This window comes from Panthera tigris, chromosome A1 (genome assembly GCF_018350195.1).
Source record: "Panthera tigris isolate Pti1 chromosome A1, P.tigris_Pti1_mat1.1, whole genome shotgun sequence".
NCBI lineage: Eukaryota > Metazoa > Chordata > Mammalia > Carnivora > Felidae > Panthera > Panthera tigris.
In genome coordinates, this window is record NC_056660.1 from 35,281,600 (window position 1) to 35,305,592 (window position 23,993).

The 23,993-nt window shown below is 41.5% G+C and overlaps 2 long non-coding RNA genes across 3 annotated transcripts in view; one reads left to right on the plus strand and one right to left on the minus strand.

The window, feature by feature from the left end:
• Window positions 1–23,993, plus strand: part of LOC122236521 — a 218,323-nt gene that overhangs the window by 146,426 nt on the left and 47,904 nt on the right. The gene's annotated exons all lie outside the window — the stretch shown is intronic.
• The window catches only part of LOC122236523, a 33,371-nt gene continuing 14,274 nt past the window's right edge, over window positions 4,897–23,993 (minus strand). The window contains exons 3-4 of the long non-coding RNA XR_006214568.1: window positions 11,112–11,211; window positions 4,897–5,158 (exon numbers count right to left, since the gene is read on the minus strand). This is a non-coding gene — a long non-coding RNA (uncharacterized LOC122236523). The remainder of the gene's footprint in view (window positions 5,159–11,111; window positions 11,212–23,993) is intronic.

Genomic DNA, 23,993 nt, shown 5'->3' on the forward strand with positions numbered 1-23,993 from the left:
TCTATCCTTGTCCAGCCCCACTGTCTCTTACCTGGCCCACTACAATGGAGTCCTCACCATCTCCCTACTTCTACTCTTCCTTTCAACCCCAACACACACATCATGCATTCTCAACTCAGCAGCCAGAGTGAATTTTAAAAATAGAAACCAGTTAAATGTCAATTATATCTCAATCAAAACCAAACCAGAACAACAACAACAAAAAAAATGAAACGAGAATGTGCTACTTACCAGTGTAAAGTGGCTTCCCCACATATGGAATAAATTCCAAACTCTTTTGGGGGCTATCGAGGCACATATGAGCTAGCCTCTGTCTTTTTCTCCAAGCTCAACCTCTCCCATTATGGCTCACCTCAAGCCATACTGGTCTTAGTGTGCTTTAAATTCACCAACTTACATCCCAAACTTGAGCCTTTGTACAGGCTCGTTCTTATCTTTATATAGATGATTCCCTCATCATTCAGACCACCACATAGAGTCACATCCTCAAAACTTGTTCTCTCCCTTCACCATCATATCACTAACATCTCCACATACCACTTACCACAACCTGGGGGTTTCCTTCTCTATTAGCTTATTGGATGGTTTGTCTACCACCACTAAAGTGGAAGCTCCGTGTTTATCTAGTCTGTTGTGTAACTATGGTTCCTGAAACCATGCATGACAGCGTATTGGATGCTCAACAAATATCTGTGCAATGAATGGATGAATGATGTCAGCCAGAAAAGGAGTAGGGGGTGGAGCTGGAGAGAGAAAAATTGAGAAGAAGAAGAACAAAAAAAAAAAAAAAAGCTGGAAAGATGTTGGCCAAGCAGGAAGAAGTACAAGAGCCTGAGAGATTGTGAGAGGAATAGACTGAGTTTAAGACTGAGACTCCAAGAACAGAAAGTTAAATATGGCAGGTATATAAAGTGGGGTGGGGAAGAGGGTGGAAAGGTGAAGATGGAGAGGCGAGCAGCAGACAGAGCATCAAGAAGTCTGAAATCCGAGCATCAGTGTTTGCGCTTTATCCTCTGGAACCCAATTAAGAGTTTTAAGCAGGGGAGTGATAGGATCAGATTTGTGTTTTAGAAAGATCACTGTGGCTGTGGTGTAAAGCATGAATTAGAAGAGGGAAGACAGGAGAAAAATTATGTTAACAGAAAGGAATGGTCAGTGTGGCAGCTTAAACAAAGAGGAGTCAGAAAGCGAGGATTTGGCAGTGTTTTTCCAACACTGTCAGGGAAGAGGCAGTAAATCTGAGAATCTGAGCATTCCAGTGAGTGCAGAGGAAGTATATAATGGTGGTTAAGCATCTGGGCTTGGAGTCAGACAGACCTGGGTGTAACCTCAAATCTATCACTCTGTAGTTTATGTGATCTAGCACAAGTTATCAATTCTAAGCCACAATTTTCTCTGTAAAGTAGGAATAATAATGGTGAGCATGTAAACTGCCTAGTCCTCTGCCTGATGTGGTATGAGTGCTAAATACATGTTAGTTCTGTCACATTATTAGTTGCACTGTGTTAGGGGCCTGGTTAAATCTACTAAGTCCCTTTGTGGCCTGGATGAACCATGCCCCAATAGCCTTCCCTCTTTTGGTGTGATTCTCGGCAAATCACACCGGGAAACTGATTATTACCTTGTCTTCCTATATACCTGAGGAACTCCTGCATATCCTGGCTGCCAAAAACACCCCATATTTCTCAGAGAACCCTGGATTTAAATCTAGTCTGTTTCCAGTTTGGTTAGTTTGAATGAGTCCCCTGAACTTACTGATCTCTGGAAAAAAACAAAAACACAAAAAACCAAAACCAAAGAGTGAGATGTAGGGTCTGGAAGGCTGAAATGCAGGCGCTGGACCAGGGGCTGCACAAAGGAGGCTTACCCCCAGGAGAGTGCCCACCAGGTTGTTCCAGACAGCCGGTCCCGGTTGTGCCACGTGGAGATGTGTGCTTGGAATGTAACGTTCTTCTACATGATAACTCTTCCACTACTTAAAATTTCCTGTTTTTCTTTTACCGCCCTCCCCCATATCTTCCCTGGAAGATGAATATCCACATAGAATAAGAAATAGTGAGGGCCGTTTTACAGTGCCAAGCTTCAAATGCATCAGGAGTGATGCCCACCTATGCATTTGATGTGTTTTTCTTTTAATCTGTCTTTGGGGGGAAGAGCTATATCTGTTAGAGACTTAATATTTTTAGAAATTTAATAGGCTCATTTGGAGGTAAATATTTTAAACGGGCCACCCATGCGGTGCATTAACTGTACCTTACTGTGACATTATCACAAAGGCCTTAGACCTTAGGGACTGAGAAACCTTTTAACACTCTGTTTAGTAAACGGTAAACCCTTGGTTGATGATCTGAGTTCACTTTCCCTTGGTGTAGATCAGGCCGCTGAGGCGGGTGATATTTCAGTCATTTGAATGTCAGTCTAAAAGCACGAACATCTCTGCTGCACATCATCAGAGCCCCGGGTCATTTACACTTGTGGTTGTTTTACTTCACAGCCCAGAGCCTTCCCCGAGCTGCTGTCATTCTGACCCTGAGGCTGCCCTTCACAGCCTTCTGACTCCACTCCCAACATCCTCTTTCAAGCTGACACAGAGCAGAGGCTGACCTTGTCCCATCAACCACTTACCCACACAGACCCAATTAATCTTTGGTTGCCAGTCAGTCTAACTCACTTCCCTCCTTGAATACTATAGAATCTCACAGAGGGGATGCTTTTGGCTTCATTTGCTTCCACATAGGATGAACTGTGGCGGAAACATAGACAGCTGCCCTGTGGAATGATTCAAGGACCCCTGATGACCAAAGGTGTCTTCTTGTCAGAGTGTCAGGGCATGGGAACTCCCATCCCTCTCTGTTGCTCCTTGGGGCTTCTCTCCAAGGATAAGGAATTCCTAGAATAATTAACCACTCGTATCCAACCAAGGAGTCTGTCCTAAGACAGATTCCATGCAAGGATAAGGGTAAGGATGAGAAAGAGCACTGAAGGAGGAATTGAGTGTCTTGAGATGTCTGAGGGCACTTGGTACCTATGAGTAGCAGGTGCCCAGGTGAGGGGACAACATGATTCTAGAATCAGGATAATCTGGGTTTAAGTTAATGAAACTGTGTGACCTGGGTAAGTTATGTTGTTTCTCTGAGGATATATACATCCAAAAGATAAATGATTCCCCATATGCAAAGGGCTTACCATAGCGCCATGTAGGTGTGTGATAATACAAATATCACTCATTGTCGAATTTAACTGTGGCCAGACGTGGCTTCAGTCAAGGTCACAAAAACACAAATCAGTTGCAGTTTCAACAAATGTAGGGCAGAGGTCTATAATGAGGATTCAGCTTTAGCTGTTCAGTATTTAGAACATTCGAAATGCATTCAGATCACTGTAGGAAGGTAACTGTTGTCTACATGAGATGCTCAGGTTGGCACTGACTGACATGGATTTGATGAGCTTCTCATCCACAAATAGAGTGGAGACAGACTTGGGGAGTATGAGGCCTGATAAGGAAAAAGTCATTGCTAATGGAACAAGAAACTTGAGGGGTAGGGAAGGTCAATGGTCCAGCATGCTTTCCAACACCAGGAACAACATCCCATCACACTATTGCTGGAGTTGGTGGGACCCAGGCTGTTCGTTGTGGCAAAAGTTGGGGAGTATATGTGCATCCTGAGGCAGGCAGAGTAACAGCTGCTGCCTTCAAAGATGTCTATGTCTAATCCCTGGGAACGGTGAATACGTTAAATGACATGGTAAAGGAGAATTATGGTCGTATATTGATCACCCGGAGGTGGGTGAGATTCTCCTGGATGATTGGGTGAGCCAAATGTCATCACAAAGATCCTTAAATGTGGAAGAAGGAAGCAGGATATGTCAGTGATAGCAGGGCAAGTCCTTCTTGTATCATTGCTGGCTTTGAAAAGGGAGGAAAAGGGCTATGAGGCAAGAAGTGCAGGGAAAGTCAAGGACAGATTCTCCCCTATAGCCCCCAGAAGGAGCACAGCCCTGCGATACCTCGATTTTAGCCCAGTGAGACCCATGTTGGGCTTGTAATCTACAGAAGTGTGAGATAATAAATGTGTGCTGTTTTAAACCACTAAACTTGTGATAATTTATTACAGTAGTCATAGAGAACACCTCAGAAGGGACCTGTATATGGAGATGCAGGGGCCCTCCCACCAGGGACAGTTTGTCCAAAGTAGTGAATCTTTTTTTTTTTCAGTCCTAGAAGGGGGGATCTTCTTCTCTTTAACCACAAGCTAAAAGCTTTCTAGTTCCATGTTCCCTTATGGCGTACGCATCGCCTGTGACTGCAGGCGTTCAGAAGTTCTAGGTGAACAGCAGAACGCTAAGGGAAGAGCATCTATCATTGGACGTCAACATGAAACTTACCTCAAAACTTTTCAGATGACTACTTCAAAAGAAGAAAGAAACATTAAGGGGTTTGTTAGGGATCTGAGTAGGCAGCATTAGGGGGAAAAAATGCAGAGACAGTATGTTCTGTATCTCAAGTTTACCTTTATTGTTCCAAAGAAAAGCAGGGATCTTAAAAGACTGTCATCTTAAAGCACAATGTGTCGAGTTAAAGATAGAGTGGCAATATTAATGGAATTGCCTTGCTTTCGTGGGTTTAAGGCAAATCCTTAACATTATTTTCCTGCCGTTTTCTAAATTAAATTTATAAGAAATATTATGTATCCTGCTGTGCAGAGTGAAAGCTGTATTCTTGTAAAGGGCTTATAATCATATTAAAAAGCTGGAGGGTAAAGTTTGTTCATGCCATCAAAGTCACAAAGTAAAAAATAGAGTTTTACATTGTGCATTTTTATAATGGTAATACCTTTTGGGGTATGTAACACCACAAAGTGCTTCACTGATATTGTTTTGTTAATCCTTAGAACATCCCCGATGGGGAGGTATATTTTTATCTCCACTTTGCATATGGGAAAACTGAGGCACAGCAAGTGTCAGCAATTTGCTTGGCTGCCAGTGGCTTGGCAGCCCGGCTTGTGCTGAAACTCAGGCTCTTAGCCCGAAGACGATTCCTACCGTTCATCAGATGACAGTCATCCTTCTAATCTACCTTTCTGCAGGTACCGAAATAGCTCCAGGAGGACTTCTGCATCACTCAAATTTTATCTTCAAGTTCTTCAAGAAAAAAATCCTATAAATAGATTTTGTTAATTCCACTACATCTGCTTAACATACTTAGGAACAGTTGGTGGGTTGGAGAGAAGGGTTCAGAGTGGGGGCATTTTTGCAAAGTTAGTAGGAAACGTGGATGCTTTAGGGAAAGCCAAAAGGGACAAGGTTAAGGAGGCGAAGCAAGACTGGCAGGAAAGCCAGAAGCTGCCAACAGGAGCCTGGGCACCAGAAACCGCACATCTCCCCCTTAGCTCAAGGAAATTCTGGGCCTTTTAGGAAGTCCCGTTCCTTGGCACAGAGGTTACTCCCCTTTTCCACAGATTTAGATTTTACCCTGGCTCTTAAGCTTCTGTGTCACGTGCTTTCAACCAACTGGTACACCCCAGGTTTGACTCTCTTGATAGAAGCGTGCAATAACTTAAAGTCTTTATCCCTGCCCTGTGTCCTTGCAGGAGTGGGAAGCTTAAAATCTCATTCTCTCTGCTTGTTCCCTTGGTTGTATGTCCCTTAGTGACACAGAAGCCAAAGGCTTGAGTGCCTTGCATACAACACAGGTGAATAAAATGATGTTTGGAGCATGGGCCACATAGGCATTAGTCTCAATGTGTCCTTCCTGTGGCCTCATTGGGATTTAGGCTGCCCCTGTTGTTACGCAAGAGGAAATGTCATTTGTTCAAGGCCAAACAACCAGTAAGGGGTGGGGCTGGGACTCTGTCCCAGTCTGACTGGACTCAGCTACCTGCTTATAACCACCACACAATGCTCCCTCTGATATTCTGGGCTGTGTGAGGTTTCCAAGTGCTCCGTGACACCTGGACTCTGCCAACAAGGCTGTCCTCTTGGCACATGTCATCTGCTTAGCATTGTTTGCTGTTTGTGTCTTTGGTATCCCACCACTGAGCCTAAGAAGCATGCCCATTTCTCTTTTAATTTAAGGGCTTCTTGTCCTTAACACCCTCCATTAAATATTAGGAACACGGTCCCTAGTTCTTTTTCCTGAGAAAAAGAACTATTTCCTGTTTATTTAAAACAAATATGGTCAATTTATTTAGATAATTAACATTTTCTGTTGCTTTCCTTCCTATACCCATATGTTGTATGTGTCACTAGTGTGCTACAAATGCTCGATTGTTCTCTGATTTATTTACACAGATAGTTAATTGACTAGATGGACAGAAGCACATTTTGGAGTATAGTTTCCATTCCAGGATTTAGATTAACAATGAGGGGTGGGGGGCGGGAAACACAGGGCTTATTCAGCCCGTCTCCTCATGGACAGTGTACACGCTCTTACACGGTGTTGGTCGTTAGGGTATCTGCAGCCAACCAGAGTACTTCCCAGACATGCCAGCAGAGCCCCGGTCATGTCCAGTCACTTCACACCTTTCCAATACATGGGAATGGCCTCCTGTTGCCAGCACTCAGGCTCTAAGAGTATCCACTGGCCATGTGCATGCTCAGCCTGAGAGTAGGGTAGGTCAGAAACATGGGGTCATTACCAACCACCCTCGGAGCAGCCCTAACCAGTGATGAATTGTAATGAGAGGATCAGTATCCATCCTCCTTGCCTCTCAGAACCTTTCTGAGGCATATTCTACACCACCTCCCATTGGCCCTCACAGGATTTAACTTAGTCACCCACAGAAGTAACCTGCTTACTAACACACCCCGTCTTCACTTCCCTGTCTCGCTCCCTCTCTCCCTGCCAGTGTTTCAGATAAACTCAGCGTCAGCTTTTGGGGAAACAGCTTAACACACCCATGTTTCCTGGACTCTGTTTTCTCTTGTCACACAAAAAACGGACCCATTGAATGACAGTTGGACCGGACTTTCCACGTCATCTAGCTCCTCATAGACCTCAGGGTGGAGGGAAAGGCAAGTAGGCAGGACTCTGGCCACTCCCTTCAACAAGAGCAGGAGAAATTTGTGTGTTTTATCAGTAATCTTCCATTTGAACTATGGCGTCTGAGGGATCTAAACCTTAAAAAAAACTGCTTAAAAAACATGGATCTCGGCCAACTTATTTCCCCATGCAGGAACCCCATCTGTGTTAGTTTCCTATTAGTGCTGTAAGAAATTGCCACACACTTAAAAACAACAGACATTTATGGGGTGCCTGGGTGGCTCAGTCGGTTAAGCATCTGGCTTTGCTCAGGTCATGATCTCGCAGTTCATGAGTTCGAGACCCGTGTTGCGCTCTGTGCTGACAGCTCGGAGCCTGGAGCCTGCTTGGAATTCTGTGTCTCCCTCTGTCTCTGCCCCTCTCTTGCTCTCTCTCTCTCTTTCAAAAATAAATAAATGTCAAAATAAAAAACCCAGACATTTATTCTCTCAGAGATCTTGGGGCCAAAAGTCCAAAATCAAGGTGTTGGCATGGCCATGCTTACTCCAAGGTCTCTATGGGAGAATCTCTCATCACCTCTCCCTGTTTCTGGTGGCTCCAGGTGCTCCCTGGCACATGGCAGGACAGCTGCAATCTCTGCCTCGGTTTTCATGTTACTTTTTCACTGTGTTCGTGTCTTCTCACCTTTTGTCCTTTATTTAGATTTATATTAGATTCAGGGCCACCCACATAATCCAAGAAGACCTCGTCTTGGGATCCTTAATTGTATCTGCAGAGATCCTTTTCTAAATAATGTCTTATTCACATGTTTCTGGGGTAAGGACATAAGTCTGTCTTTAGGGGAGCCATCATTCAACCCACAATATCATTCATAGCATCTCTGGCCATCACAGCTCAAGCTTGTAATGATCTGCAACTCCTTCCCTCACAGGACAGGTGATTCCATCTCCACTAAACTCTAATTTCATAAAATATAGACTTCATGTTGTGCCCAATATTGTGTCCAAACTGACTGTAACTTTCCCCCTATAAGTCCTGCTCTGCCTCTAAAGATACCCAGGGGACATTTAATTCCTCTCCAATGAGACTAATGAATAAAGCTGAGCCTAAATATTATTGGTCAAAGAGATGTGGAAGTTTGTGAATCAGGGCAATCTGAACAACTAATTCAACTTAATTCGTCATGTTTACTTTGTGCAATGGGCCATGCAGAAGATTCTAAAATTGATAAGAGTCCAGGCTCTAGACATCTAGTAAGCTACCATCTAGCAGGGAAATAGGGCGTGTCCATGCATGACTGAAATGTTCAATATTATACAAATAACACAGGTAGAAGGTGATGGAGCTCATAAGAGTATTGACAAAATACAGAGGGACCGAGATGATAGAGGGTGCACTTTGCCATTCACCTCCAGTCTGTTCTCTACACAGGAGCCAAAACAAGTTTAAGACAAAACAAAACTGAACGTGTACTTCAGGCTCAAAACAAAATAAAATCAGACTCTTAGAATCACCTCCAAAGCTCCTCCTGATTAGGTGCCTGTCTTCCTCCCAGCCTTGTACACCTGTGCACACATCCACATTCCTCCTTGCTTTCTGGACGAGCCACATGAGCCCACGATCAGTTCTTCAGATGTGCCAAGCTCTGCTTTGCCCCATGGCTGTCTCCTCAGTTGCTCCTAGAGCATGGAATTTTCTCACCCCCAGTTCTTTGCTTGCTTGCCATTTGTATCTCAGCCTTAAAGACTCTCTATTTTTTATTTAAATCAAGTCCCCTGTCATATTCTCTCAATGTACCTTGATTTTCCATCATACCATTTACTATAGTTTGCAATCACACGCCTGGGTGTGTGATTATCTGTTGGGCGTAGTTCTTTGCCTTTGGACAGCGAGTTCATGAGGGCCATTGTTTTCCGCAATATACACATGACCTATCACAGTACCTGGACGTTAGATGTTCAATAAAGACTTTTGCTGAACAAATGATTCAGTGATGAATGAATGAGAGCAATTGGTTAAAAGTTCTCCTGAGGGAGGTGACATTTGAGAAGAATTTTGAGGCAGTTGTAGGGACGGGGCAGGAAAAATATTCCAGGAAAGTGAAGAATGTATAAACAGGAAGTTCAGAGCTTACTATTTGGAAAGTGGCAAAAAATAGGGTTTGGTTTTAATATAATGACATGTCTAAGGCAGGGATCAGCTAACCTTCTGTAAAGGGCCACGTAGTAAATATCTTAGGTTTTGTCAGTCATGTGGTTTCTTGCAACTATTCAGTTCTGCCTTTGAAGTGTGAGAGCTGACAAAGATCAAGTGAACACATGGGTGTGCTTGTTCTAACAAAACATTATTTGCAAAAAATGTTGGTAATCCAAATTTGGCTCATGGTTTACAATTTACTGGCCCCTGGTTCAGGGAATAATGAGAGAGCTAAGGGTAATTGGAGGGGGGCACGAGGGGGCTTGCTCGGTTGGCTAAGGGTCCAACCCTTAATTTCGGCTCGGGTCATGATCTCAAGGTCATGAGATCTAGCCCCATGTTGGGCTCCATGCTGAATGTGGAGCCTGCTTAACATTCTCTCTTCTTCTTCCTCTACCCTTCCCCTGCTCACACACAAGCATGTGAGTGCTCTCTTTCTCTCTAAGAACAAAAACAAAAACAAACAAACAAAAAAATGGAGGTTGGTCAGCACCCTTATTGCTAAGTGTGGAGTCAATAACTTTCCAGACAGGTAATAGGGAGCCATAGCAAATCTTTGGAAAAAGAAGGTATGTGATTAAGTAGTTCTTTAGCATCATTAATCTGGCAGCATTAATCTGATGAAGTGAATCAGAAAAGATTAAAGATACAGAGAGGAGCACTTAGGAGTCTATTACATTAATCTAGGTAAGAAGTAAGAGTTTCACCTGAAAAGATTGAATGTAAAGAGATAAGGAAGATGCAAATTAATTTTGTGTTTATCCTGGGTACAGGGGTGGTAGGAAAGAAACTGGGATGTGAAGAGGAGGAAAAGCTTTGGTGTTAGGGGAAAATGGACAAGTGAGCTCCCACATGTGCAGTGGAAGGTATGTGGAGGAATAAGAATGGGGTATCCAAAAGGTGAGAGAGAATTTAGGGTCCAGATGAGGGATTCCTGCTGTGCATGCAGACTTTGGTGAAAGGCTGAGAGAGTGAACAGAGGGAAGGCACAGTACCCAAGGGTACACCTTGGAGATGATCTCCATTTAGACATTGAGGGGAAGAAGGAAAGCATTTGAAAGTGACCCAGGATAGCAGAGGGTCGTGGGAGGCAAACAAGACTTTTACGAAAAAAAAGTGAAATCAGACCCAGACAAATCCATCTCTAGAAAGCAAACAAGAAACAATTCTGTTTCTGGAATTATTAACACTTCTATCTATAGCACTGTGCGTTAACCAGAAATGATGTACTAAAATTAGCCAGGTCTTAAGGTTGGCATTGCCCTGTTGTATTTAAGAAACTGCATCACAAAGAAGGTGACACAGAAAAGAGACAGACCTATTTGCTTTCTTTATCCTAGGCAGGTTTCCATACTTCAAATGACCTGAAAAAATTCAATAATCTGTTCGTTTGCTAGAGTCTCTGAGACTCTATTGATGGGTGATTTATCAGAGCAGCCAGGGGCAGCACGGGGGCATTCTCTGCCTTGGCTTTGACGCCCTGATGCCAAAGCACATTATCAGGACTGAAGGCCATTGTTTGCCATGGAAAACAATGGCTCGTGGTTAACACCACCCTGTTGGCATATAATAGGGGAGGTGACGGGTGGTAACGCCAGACTGAGAGTTCACTGCAGCCCACATCTGTCCTTCTATTAAAAGCTAGTTTTCTCTGCATTCTCATGCCCTTGTGTTCCAGGAAGAGTGTGCTTTGTCTGTTCTTTAGAACAAAGACTCGGACTCCCCCTTGGTCCTAGGTAAAATCAGGAGGGAAAATGCCTACCCACTAGAGCACTGCAAAGGCTGATTTCTCTGGGTTTTTCACTTCCCACTCTCTGAGTCAAAGGCATTTGACTACAGATTTCATGTGGTTAGGCCAGCAGAGAAATTAGCAGAAGGAGGAGAGCAATGATCCCAAATAACCTTTCCTGGAAAGGGTCCAATTTGTTCTTACCTGCTGATTTCTGCACTCTTTCCAAGTGCTCTTGAATTCACACGACTGTTTATTAGTTTCTGTGGATTTTCTTTGTGGAAAGATTTACCGTTCCGCATTTCTTGAAAGAAAAAATAAAAACTTCTGAGGCATCTTTGGGGATTTTACAATCAGGAAGTAGAAAATTGCGTTTCAAAGTTGAAGCTAATGAGAGATCATCCCGTAATGGATGGGCTATAAGGCTCTGTGTCTGCAGAGTGAAGGGGGTGGAAGAGACCGGCAATCGGCTTGCGGCTGTTCTCTGTCACCAGAAAAATTTCAGCCTCACCATCTGACAAGGAAGGTTTGCAGCCTGGAACATGTCATACTTCAAGTGAAAAACAACTGTTACCAATTCAGGTAACAATGCATCTGATTTTCACAAAGTCATCTGGCTACAGGATAATGAGTCAGTTATTTCTCTGGAATGACTTTCAATAGAGTTTCTCTGTGAATACATTTCAAATTTTAACAACACTATAGTGCTGTAAGTGTAAAAGCTACTAGGCCGTAAATTGAGCTGTGCTAGTCATTTGCCATTTACCCCTCCAGATCCATTTTCCAGCCTTGTCTGTGCTGCGGGAGGCTGACCTTTATAAACCATTTCACCAAAGCTCCTTGTTCTCTGGGTTCCTATTGGGTTCATCCAAAGGAAGGCATCAGCAGCTCAGAGGACCTATTCCCCTGTCCCCTTTCTACTCCCTCCCTTCCTTGCCAGGATGTGGATAGTAGCTGTGTTCTGCCAGATGGCCTTTCTTGGGGGCTCCAGTCACAGGGTCTCTCCCTTTGCCCCTGAAGATTCGGGATGCTAATGACTTCCCATTGTTTGTCCCTGGGTATTTCCCCACCCCCTGCTCTTTTCTTCATACCTGCCTGTACCTCTGGAAGGAGTTTCTTCATTAACCTCTCTTCAATGAAACCCTTTACAGGTGCCATCTGTTTTCTGACTGCTCCCAGAAGGAAACAACAGCCATATTTTAATGATACCATTTGTAAAATAATGTAAAGGGGAGTATGGAAATAACTATGCATACCCTAGCCAAAATTTTAACAGGTGTATTGGGAAATTTGATGGAATAATTCTAAGTTTCATCTGCAAGAAAAAAATACTCAAGAATGCAGTCAAGATAATTCTGGGGAAAAAAATTTAAAGCAAAAGTGATGACAGAGCTCTCAATTTAGCAGACATTACAATTGGTTATAAAACTTCACTAATTGAAACAAATTAACACTTGTGCAAGAACAGAAGGATCAGTTAAAAAGAAAAGAGAGCGTAGAAATCCACACAGGAAGAAATGGGAATGCTACTCAGGAATGTAGTTTATGAAAATGGTAATATTTCTAATCATTAGGGAAAATGATTATTTAATAAAAGGTGTTAGGGTAACTGGCTAACCATTTGTTTAGCCATTAGGGTAACTGGCTAGCCATTTGTTTAAAAAAAAAAAAAAGGCTGTGTCTTCAACCTCATTATTTACATCCCAACAAATTGCAAAGGAATCAGATATTTTTATGGGGGGAAAAACAATAAGGATACTTGAAGAACACGTATTTAAACATTTTTGTAATCTTGGAACAAGTGTGGATGAGTGCTTCTAAGTGGGTCAAGAAAACGTAGGATAACAAAGGATAATAAAGGATGTGTTATTGTTAAGTAATATAAAATTCTGTATACTTAAAAAGAGGACATATATGAGGAAAAAATACTAACAAAACTTTAGTTACCAGCACTTACTGTGGAATAGATAGCCTGAAATTTTTTCTGTTAAAAACAACTAAAAATGTTGGATTAAAAAAAAATTTAAAGCTCTTTAAATATACTGTGGAGCTGGGATAAAAATAAGGAGTTTGTAGGGGTGCCTGAAGGCTCAGTCAGTTAAGCGTCCCACTCCTGATTTTGGCTCAGGTCATGATCTCACAGTTCATGAGTTCAAGCCCCACGTCAGGCTCTGTGCTGACCACGCAGAGCCTGCTTGGGATCCTCTCTCTCTCTCCCTCTTTCTGCCCTTCCCTGCTTGCTCTCTCACTCTCTCTCAAAATAAATAAACATTAAACAAATTTTAAAACAAGGAGTTTGTAGAGGTTAAAGAGAATTGAAAGTAGGACCCTGTGAGATAAATAAGGACTGAAACAGTTTTCGCTCTGGGTATCTGCCATCCCTGCAGACCTGGATCTTCTCTTTTAGGGGGTTCTATAGGGAAAGGGGAACAAGATAAAGGAAGGGCTATACTCAGGGCTGCTAAGGCTACACTTTTATTGTAAGGATGCATAAGAAACAAGCCCTGTTACACGGGAGAGGAGAGCAAGGAAATTTGCCCTCGACCTTCTCGATGCTGAATGGAAGGTCCATTTCCACTGACTGGAAAATCCTCCCCTGAGAATTCGCCAAACCTTTAGGGCTCTTCGATGGGTGTTCTCATTATCTGTCATAGTCCAAGAAACTTCCAGCCGGCAGAGGCACCAGGCAACTGACAGAAGCTAGTGCAGATCCTCTCTGAGAACATGCAAGTTCAACCCAAGGCTCCAAGAATTCTTAGGGGTAATGTTCCAAAGAAAATGAGCTAGGAGTCAAAATAAAGGAAGTAAGGCACTAGAAGCAAGAGCCAGCAGATACAAACTGGCAAAGTGTCTAGGTATCAGAACTATCAGGCACAAACTATACAGCGACACATTGAATAGGTGTAGGTAAATATAAGAGAAGTTTGGAAATAGGAGAAAGGAAGAAGAGTTTTTAAGAGCAACCAAACAGACTTGAAAAAGAGCAAACGGATTTCTAAAATGAGCCATATAATAGTTAATATTAAAAACTCAGTGGGTGGGTTAAATGGAAGATTAGACACAGCTGGGGAGAAATTAGTGTCCCAGAAGATAGAGTGGAAGAAATTACCCAGCACCACATAGAGTGTCAAACAGACATTTAAAAGCACAGTTAAGAGACCTAGAAGGTAGACAAAGTCTCGTACATATCTAATAAGAGTTCCAGAAGATTATAGAACAGAAAAGAAGCAATACTCAATGAGAATAGGTACTGAATTTTTCAAAATTGTGGAAACACCAAAGTTCAAATTCAGGAAATTCAATGAATCTTAGGGAGAACAAATAAAGACAAATCCATACCTAGGTAAGTCCCAGCGAAACAACAGAGCCCACAAAAGTAAATTTAAAAGCACTCAGTGAGAAAAGCAAGATTGCCTCTAAAGATCAGCACTTAGACTGACAACCAATGAACTGAGGTCTCAACAACAACAATGTAACTTGTGGAATAATATCACCATGCTAAATGAAAATATGCAAATAAAGATCTACTGTTCAAAAATGAGAGTCAAAGAGAATTTCTCAATTAAACAAAAATTAAAAGACTTAACCATCAATAATCCCTTACCAAGGGAAATTCTAGAGCAAAATGATTCCAGAAGGGTATGATATAAAAAAGAAATCATAAGCAAACATACTAGTAAATATAAGATAAATGAAAAGAAAAAATGTGTTAAACAGTGATAACGCCAAATTTATGGAGTTAAAAGAAAAATGCAGTAAAATATTGGACACCTTAAGCATATAGTTTTGAAGGGTTGATGTTCAAGTATTTAAAGACTTTCATTATTTGGAGAAAATGTGAAATAACAGAGAATATGCATACATTTGTCTCTGTTCCCGGCTCCTGGCACAGAGCTTCTAAGACCTTTGTAATTCCCTAAGTTATAAGAACACTAGGAACACCACTTGTTCTAATAATTTGGTCTTTGACCTTGGCCCTGACAGAGCTTCTAAAACTCTTGTAAATTCCTAAGTGATAAGAGCACTGGGAACATATTTTGTTCTAATTAGACAACTTGGGGTGGGGTGGGGTGGGGGTCCTGGATAGCTTTAGGATGGGGGCTGGTCATCCAAAAGCTCAAACCATAATTATAAGCTTGGGATTTTAACCCCACCTGCCATCTCTGGAGATCGGAGAGGGGCTAGAAATAGAGTTAATAATTGATCATGCCCTCATGAGGAAGCCTTCATAAAATCCCAACGGTAGGGGGTTCAAGGAGCTTCTAGATGGGCAAAGACATCCACACCAGTAGGGGGATGCAGCCGGACTCCATGGGGAGTAGAAGCTTCTGTACCTGGACACTCCCACATCTTGCCGTACATATCTCTTCCTCTGGCTGTTCATCTACATCCTTTATCATAGCTTTTAATAAACTGGTAAATGTGTTTCCCTGGGTTCTATTAGCCACTCTAGCAAATTAAACCCAAAGGAGAGAGGGGTGTTGGAACCTCTGATCTGTGGCTTGTTGGTCAGAAGCACAAGTGATAACTTGGGTTTGTGACTGGTGTCTGAAATATGTGCATGTGGGGGAGAGCAGTTTTGTGGGACTGAGCTCTATCCTGTGGGATCTGATGCTATCTCTGGGTAAATAGTGACAGAATTGAGTTAAATTTAGCTGATGTTGTTGTGGGGGGAAAATTCCACACATTTGGTGACCAGAAGTGACAGATATGAAGTGTTCTGTGTGAGAAGCAAAAGAGACAAGCAGGATAAAAACACAGTGGGGAAGAACTGGGTTTTTCCTTACATCAGAAGGGGGGAAAAAAACCTGACTTTTTCACTTACAAAGAGTGATATAAGTAATTAACTAAGTTTAGACTTTTAAAGCTTAACTATCAAAATAGCTAGAGAAACTACTAAAAGAATAAAGTATAACTTCCCAATTTACAGAGGAAAGAAATGAAGTGAGAAAAGTTAAGGGTGGGATGGAGTGGCACTAAAATGCATTGTTCACAAATATGTATATTCATATATACATATATTCATATATATATTCATATATACATGTATACACAGATGGAAAAAACACAAAGTAAGGGAACAATAAGCACAAGATTCAGCAAGTCTGTGGCGACTGGACATAGAATGTGGCTGCTCTGTATGGTCCCCGATAGTCTGGGGTCAGGGAGTCACCAGCAGGATGGACTGAGAAGGGCATCTCTGAGCACTGAGAGCGTGGGGGCACTTGAGGTCCAGTTCTTAGCAGTGCCTTTGGGAGCTGAATGTCAATAGCAAAGACGGAGAAAGATGTGGAATAAGAATCCAGAGCCCCTCCCTGTTTTCTCTGATATCATTTTAGCCTGGGAATCATATGATCTAGAACATTGAGAGGGAGTTCAGTGTTCTAGGTGTGTCTGTGATGGAAGTCCCCATGGCCAAGAGGTGGAGACTCCTAATACCACACTTGAGTTAGATAGAGGAACAGGGTAGTTCTTTGAAAATAAGAAAACTCATTTCATTCCCAAAATGTCAGTGGTAATGATCTTTAGTGAAATTTCAGGTGTTCTTCACTTTCTTTATTTTTGTATTTATAATGTTTACATTTAAAAAAAAAACAAGATCTGTATAAAACCAAGTTTATTCGACTGCAGGGCATAACAAATGGAATTTTCTGTGATTTGAAAAGGCTAATGGTTGTAATTCTCTAGAAGTTGCTCTGAAAATATTTTTTTTATAGTTTCTAAATGCTCTAACTGAATTTCCTAAGTAGTCTGTGCCATAAAAACTGTGGAGCCTCATCTATGCTATCCTTATTATCTTCCTTATGTGTATTTTTTCCATACAACACTATTATAATACCGTTGGCTGTATTCCCTATGCTGTACCTTTCATTCCTGTGACTTATTCATTCCATAACTGGAAGCCTGTATCTCCCACTCCCCTTCACCCATTTTGCCCATGCCTCTACTCACCTCCCTCTGACAACCATCAGTTTCTTCTCTCGATTTATAGGTTTGTTTCTGCTTTTTTGTTTGTTCATTTGTTTCATTTCTTAGATTCCAAATGTAAGTGAAATCATATGGTATTTTTCTTTCTCTGACCTATTTTGCTTAGCATAATAGCCTCCGGGTCCATCCTTATTGTTGCAAATGGTAAGATCTCATTGTGGGGTTTTTTTGGTTTTTTTTTTTTAATGTTTTTATTTATTTCTGAGACAGAGCCAAAGCATGAGCAGGGGAGGGGCAGAGAGAGAGACACACACAGAATCTGAAGCAGTCTCCAGGCTCTGAGCTGTCAGCACATGAGCCTGACGCGGGGCTCAAACTCATGGACTATGAGATCATGACCTGAGCTGAAGTCAGACACTCAACCAACTGAGCCACCTAGGCACCCCAATATCTCATTGTTTTTTAAGGCTGAGTAATGTTCCACTATGTGTGTGTGTATGTGTGTGTGTATCACATCTTTATCCATTCATCTATCAATGGATACTTAGTTTGCTTACATATCTTAGCTATTGTAAATATTGCCACCATAAATAGGGAGTGCATATATCTTTTTGAATTAGTGTTTTTCTTTTCTTTGGGTAAATACTCAGTAGTTGAATTACTGGGTTTTATGCTATTTCTAGTTTTAATTTTTTGAGGAACCTCCATACCATTTTCCACAATGGCTGCACCAATTTACATTCCCTCCAACGGTGCAGAAGGGTTCTTCAGCAGCACTTGTTATTTCTTTTTGATATTAACCATTCTGCCAAACGTGAAGTGATATTTCATTGTGGTTTTGGTTTACATTTCCCTGTGATGATTAGTGATGTTGAGCATCATTTTATGGTCGGCTGGCCATCTTTTTGGAAAAATGTCTATTCAGGTTCTCTGCCCATTTTTAATCAGATTATTTACTTGTTTGGTGTTGAGGTGTATGAATTCTTTATATATTTTGAATGTTAAATCTTTATTGGGTATACCATTTACAAATATCTTCTCCCATTCAGTAGGTTGCCTTTCTGTTTTGTTGATGCTTTCCTTTGCTGTACTAAAGCTTTTTATTTTGGTGTAGTCCCAATAGTTTATTTTTCCTTTTGTTTCCCTTCTCTGAGGAGACATATTTAGATAAATGTTGCTAAGGCTGATGTCCAAGAGATTACTGCCCATGTTTTCTTTTGGGATTTTTATGGTTTCAGGTCTCACATTTAGGTTTTAATACATTTTCAGTTTGTTTTTATGTATGGTGCAAGAAGGTGGTCTTCTGTATGGTCTTTTATGTATGGTGTAAGAAGATGTTTCATTGTTTTGCGTATAGCTGTCCAGTTTTCCCAGCACCATTTATTGAAAAAACTCTTTTCCCTGTTGTATATTCTTGCCTCCTTTGTTGTTGATTAATTTATCATATCTCTGTAGGTTTATTTTGGGGATTTCCATTCTGTTCTATTGATCTATGTCTCTATTTTTGTACCAGTACCATGCTGTTTTGATAGTATTTAGCAATAATTCTTCCCTCAAGAGATCATTTTAATAAAACACATCTGTTAAGTCATATTGTTACCAAATTCTCTGTCGCCTTATAACAGAGGACCCACATATTGTGGGCCCCCTATAACTCTTAGTACATGTAAATAGTATTTTCCACCCAAGTACTAACCAGGCCCAACCCTGCTTAGTTTCCAAGATCAGACAAGAGTGGCACATTCAGAGTGGTATGGCCATTGATAGTACATATAAATTATATTATTTTTTTTTTAATTTAAATCCAAGTTAGTTAACATATAGTGTAATAATAATTTCAGGAGTAGAATTTAGTGATTCATCCCTTACATATAACACCCAGTGCTCATCACAACAAGTGTCCTCCTTAATGCCCCTTACCCTTGTAGCCCTTCCCCCAACCTAGCACCCCACCAGCAAGCCTCAGTTTGTTCTCTGTATTAAAGAGTCTATTATGGTTTGTATCTCTTTCCACTTTGATATTATTTTTGCTTCCCTTCCCTTATGTTTATTTGTTTTATACCATAAATTCCACACATGAGTGAAATGATATTTATCTTTCTCTGATGGACTTATTTCGCTTAACATAATACACTCTATTTCCATCCACATTGTTGCAAATGGTAAGATTTCATTCTTTTTTTAAAAAAGTTTATCTTTGAGAGAGAGTGACAGAGTGTAAGTGGGGGAGGGGGAGGGAGGGAGAGAGAGAGAGAGACAGACAGACAGACAGACAGAATCCGAAGCAGGCTCCAGGCTCTAAGCCATCAGCACAGAGCCCCATGTGGGGCTCAAACCCACGAACCATGAGATCATGACCTGAGCCAAAGTCAGACACTTAACCAACTGAGCCACCCAGGTGCCGCAAGATTTCTTTCTCTTTGATGGCCGAATAATATTCCATTGTGTGTGTGTGTGTGTGTGTGTGTGTGTGTGTGTGTATAGATATACACATACACATACATACACACCACATTTTCTCTATCCATTTGCCAGTCGATGGACATTTAGGCTCTTTCCATAATTTGGCTATTATTCATAGTGCTCTGTAAACATTGGGGTGCATGTGCTCCTCCGAATCAGTATTTTTGTATCCTTTGGATAAATACCTAAAGGTGTGCTTACTGGATCGTAGGGTAGTTCTATTTTTGAGGAACCCCCGTACTGTTTTCCAGAGTGGCTGCACCAGTTTGCATTCCCAACAACAGTGCACAAGAGTTCCTGTTTCTCCATATATTTGCCAACATCTTTTGTTTCCTGCATTGTAAATTTAGCCATTCTGACAGGTGTGAGGTTGTGGTTTTGATCTGTATTTCCCTGATGAGTGATGTTGAGCGTGTTTTCATTGTGTCGGTTGGCCATCTGGATGTATTCTTTGGAGAAGTGTCTATGTCTTTTGCCCATTTCTTCACTGGATTACTTAGTTTTTGGGTGTTGAATTTGATAAGTTCTTTACAGATTTTGGATACTAACCCTTTATCTGATATGTCATTTGCAAATATCTTCTCCCATTCTGTCGGTTGCCTTTTAGTTTTGCTGATCGTTTCCTTTGCTGTGCAGAAGCTTTTTATTTTGATGAGGTTCCAAGAGTTCATTTTTGCTTTTGTTTCCCTTGCCTCCAGAGATGTGTTAAAGAAGTTGCTGCAGCCGAGGTCAAAGAGGTTTTTGCCTGCTTTCTCCTCGAGGATTTTGATGGCTTCCTGTCTTACATTTAGGTATTTCATCCATTTTGAGTTTATTTTTGTGTATGGTGTAAGGAAAGGTTCAGGTTCATTCTTCTGCATGTCGCTGTTCAGTTTTCCCAGCACCACTTGCTGAAGAGGCTGTCTTTATTCCTTTGGATATTCTTTCCTACTTTGTCAAAGATTAGTTGGCCATACGTTTGTGGGTCCATTTCTGGGTTCTCTATTCTGTTCCGTGGATCTGAGTATCTGTTTTTGTGCCAGTACCATACTGTCTTGATGATTACAGCTTTTTAATACATCTTGAAGTCTCAGATTGTGATGCCTCTAGCTTTGGTTTTCTTTTTCAGGATCGCTTTGGCTATTCGGGGTCTTTTCTGGTTCCATACAAATTTTAGCATTATTTGTTCTAGCTCTGTGCAGAATGCTGGTATAATTTTAATAGGGATTGCATTGAATATGTAGATTTCTTTGGTAGTATCAACATTTTAACGATATTTGTTCTTCCTATCCAGGAGCATGGAATGCTTTTCCATTTTTTGTGTCTTCTTCAATTTCTTTCATGAGTTTTCTATAGTTTTTTTTTCTTTCTTAATGTTTATTTTTGAGAGAGGGAGACAGAGCGCGAACAGTGGGGGGCAGAGAGAGGAGGAGACAGAAACCGAAGCAGGCTCCAGGCTCTGAGCTGTCAGTACAGAGCACAACCCAGGGCTCGAACCCTGGGCTGAGCCACCCAGACGCCCCAAGCTTTCTATAGTTTTAAGTGTATAGATTTTTCACCTCTTTGGTTAGGTTTATTCCTAGGTATTTTATGGTTTTTGGTGAAATTGTAAATGGGATCGATTCCTTGATTACTCTTTCTGCTGTTTCATTATTGGTGTATAGAAATGCAACTGATTTCTGTACATTGATTTTATATCCTGCGACTATGCCGAATTCATGGATCAGTTCTAGCAGTTGTTTTGGTAGAGTCTTTTGGGTTTTCCACAGAGTTTCATGTCATGTGGGATGAGTGAAAGTGTGACTTCCTCCTTGCTGATTTGGATGCCTTTTATTTCTTTGTGTTGTCTGATTACTGAGGCTAGGACTTACAACACTATGTTGAATTAACAGTGCTGAGAGCGGACATCCTTGTCATGTTCTTGACCTTAGGGGGAAAGCTCTCAGTTTTTCCCCATTGAAGATGATATTAGTGGCCTTAAGGCTATATATGGCCTTAATGATCTTGATGTATGATCCTTCTATCCCTATTTTCTTGAGGGTTTTTGTCAAGAAAGATGCTGTATTTTCTCAAATGCTTTGTTAGCATCTATTAAGAGGTTCATGTGGTTCTTATCCTTTCTTTTATTAATGTGATGTATCACACTGATTGATTTGTGGATACTGAACCAGCTCTGCATCTAAGGAATAAATCCCACTTGATTATGGTGAATAATTCTTTTAATGTATTGTTGGATCCAGTTTGCTAGTATCTTGTTGAGAATTTTTGCATCCAGGGAAATTGGTCTGCAATTCTCCTTTTCAGTGGGGTCTTTGTCTGGTTTTGGAATCAAGGTAATACTGGCTGCATAGAATGAGTTTGAAAGTTTTCCTTCCATTTCTATTTTTTTGGAACAGCTTCAAAAGAATAGGTGTTAACTCTTCTTTAAATGTTTGGTAGAATTCCCTGGAAAACCATCTGGCCCCAGACTCTTGTTTGTTGGGAGATGTAAATTATATTCTTAAGGCAGAAAATAGAATTCAGAGAAATGTCTGTGTTAGAGATTATCAGTTTTTCCTCTGTTCTCTCCTCTTTGGACACATAGCCAGAGTACAGTTCTCAGCTTTTCTTATAGTGAGGGCACTGTTGTCATCAGCAGAGCATGATCACAAATGGTGTCTGCTACTCCCAGGTATGACCCAGGAAAACCTCCATATCTCTTCATTCATGTTCTTTTTCCTTCAAGCTCTCTGTCTCTTCTCGTACCCATAGTAACTATAAAGCCACAGGCTTTATAGAATGCCTGACTTAATTTGGGCTCGGGTCTTAATCACAGGGTGGTGGGATCGAGCCCTGTGTCAGGCTCTGCACTGAATGAGGAGCCTGCTTAAGAGACTCTCTCTCTCTCTCCCTCTGCTCCTCTCCATCCTTCACCCTCTCAAAAAAAAAAAAAAAAAAAAAAAAGCCATAGGCTGAAATGCAAAGCTACAATTCACCTGGGTTCTGCATGGCTATGTGGCTCACACCAGCCTCAAACCTTTCTAGATTACTGGGTGAGCAAGAAGGTAACTGCTATCCTGTTGAGTCATGAGTCTTTGGGTCTATTTGCTTCCATTGTCTTGTCTTCCCTAAGTAACTGAAATAGTGGCAAATTCTCAAGAGCTGCTCATAATGGCCTAAGAATGAAATTTCTTTAATGACTTTTTGTAAAGTTCTTTTCAGACGCATCCTTAAACACTGTGTGTTGTTTCACCCATGAATGTCAGATTTACCTCATTAGTTAATTTGATCTCCTGGGTGCGAAACTGTTCGTCTTTTCGCTCAGTGTGATACAGAGGCACACTCTGTAGGGTACATCTCAGATGCCAAAAGTTAAGCAGAGCCGCGTTTTCCACTAGAGCCATTTGGTTTGTTACAATTACAGAAGGGAATGTGATCTGGAAGCTGAAACTGCAGTTTTCAAAGTGCAAAAATAGCAGCAACAAGTCTTATATTTAGAGGAAACAAAGGGTTTGAAACAACAGCTATAACAAAAACTAACATGTGCTGTTCCTGGGATGGTCTGCAGAAATTTCAGGAGAGCTTCTTCTTCTAGAATAAGCCCCCTGCTTTGGTTACTTTCCTGGAGCCTGTCTCAGATATTACCCAAGTATAGAAGAGCCGTTTATATGAATCCCACAAATCTGACTCTGGAACCCTTAAGAAATAATACAATTTTTAAAGGTGCTGTGGAAGAAGTACCACAGGCCTTCACACATGAGCCTCATGGAAAAACGTCTTCAGATTCCTCTTCACTGACCCCTCTCCACCAAATCCCTTCAGTGGCTGCAAAAAAAAAATGTTTCTTCCCATGATAACCACGTGATGCTTTTCTCCCCCTTCCTCTCACTCCTTTTGTAAGTCCCTGTCTGTTCTTTTCACTGTAAATCCTACTGCTCTCTTTTCCAGTACCCCCTCATACCCCACTCCTCAGTCATAGCCTCACCTCCACGGAGAGATCCAGTGAAAGGAACGCAAGCTTGGAAAGAGGTTGGGAATTCTTACATAATTTGTCTTTGTCCCTATCATAACATTAGGTCCACTTGATGAGATTTTACTGATCATATGATTTCTTTTATGCTTTTTCAACTTAATTTTCTTAATGTTTATTTATTTATTTATTTTTTTGAGAGAAGGAGAGACAGAGCATGAGCAGGGGAGGAGCACAGAGAGAGGGAGACACAGAATCCAAAGCAGGCTCCAGGCTCTGAGCTGTCAGCACAGAGCCTGACGTGGGGCTCGAACCCATGAGCTGGGAGATCATGACCTGAGCCAAACTCAGATGATTAACCAACTGAGCCACCAAGGTGGCCCTGCTTTTTCAACTTTTTAAAAAGAAGCTCTGTAGCCTTTAACTAAGTGAATTGGGAATGTTTTAGGGAAGGTGAGGCCTTTGGTCTCTTCCTGTGTCCATTATAATTCTTATCAGGGTTTTCTGGGGGAAAGGATGGAGGCTAGTGCTCCCATCCATTGACATAAACAGTTGAGAACTGCTCAGTTTACATTCATATCACCCAGGACTCTAATTCTATGGAGTTCATAAAAGAGCAGTTATGTTAGGAATGCTTGTCCTTCTTTGTATGATCTTTGAAGATAGGCACTCCTTCAGGTCGGCTGCCTAGAGCTTTCCCTAAAGCATACCAGTGGGAGCACCTGCCCCAGCCCTAGGATGGCTGTGGCTCTGTCCACATCCTTGCT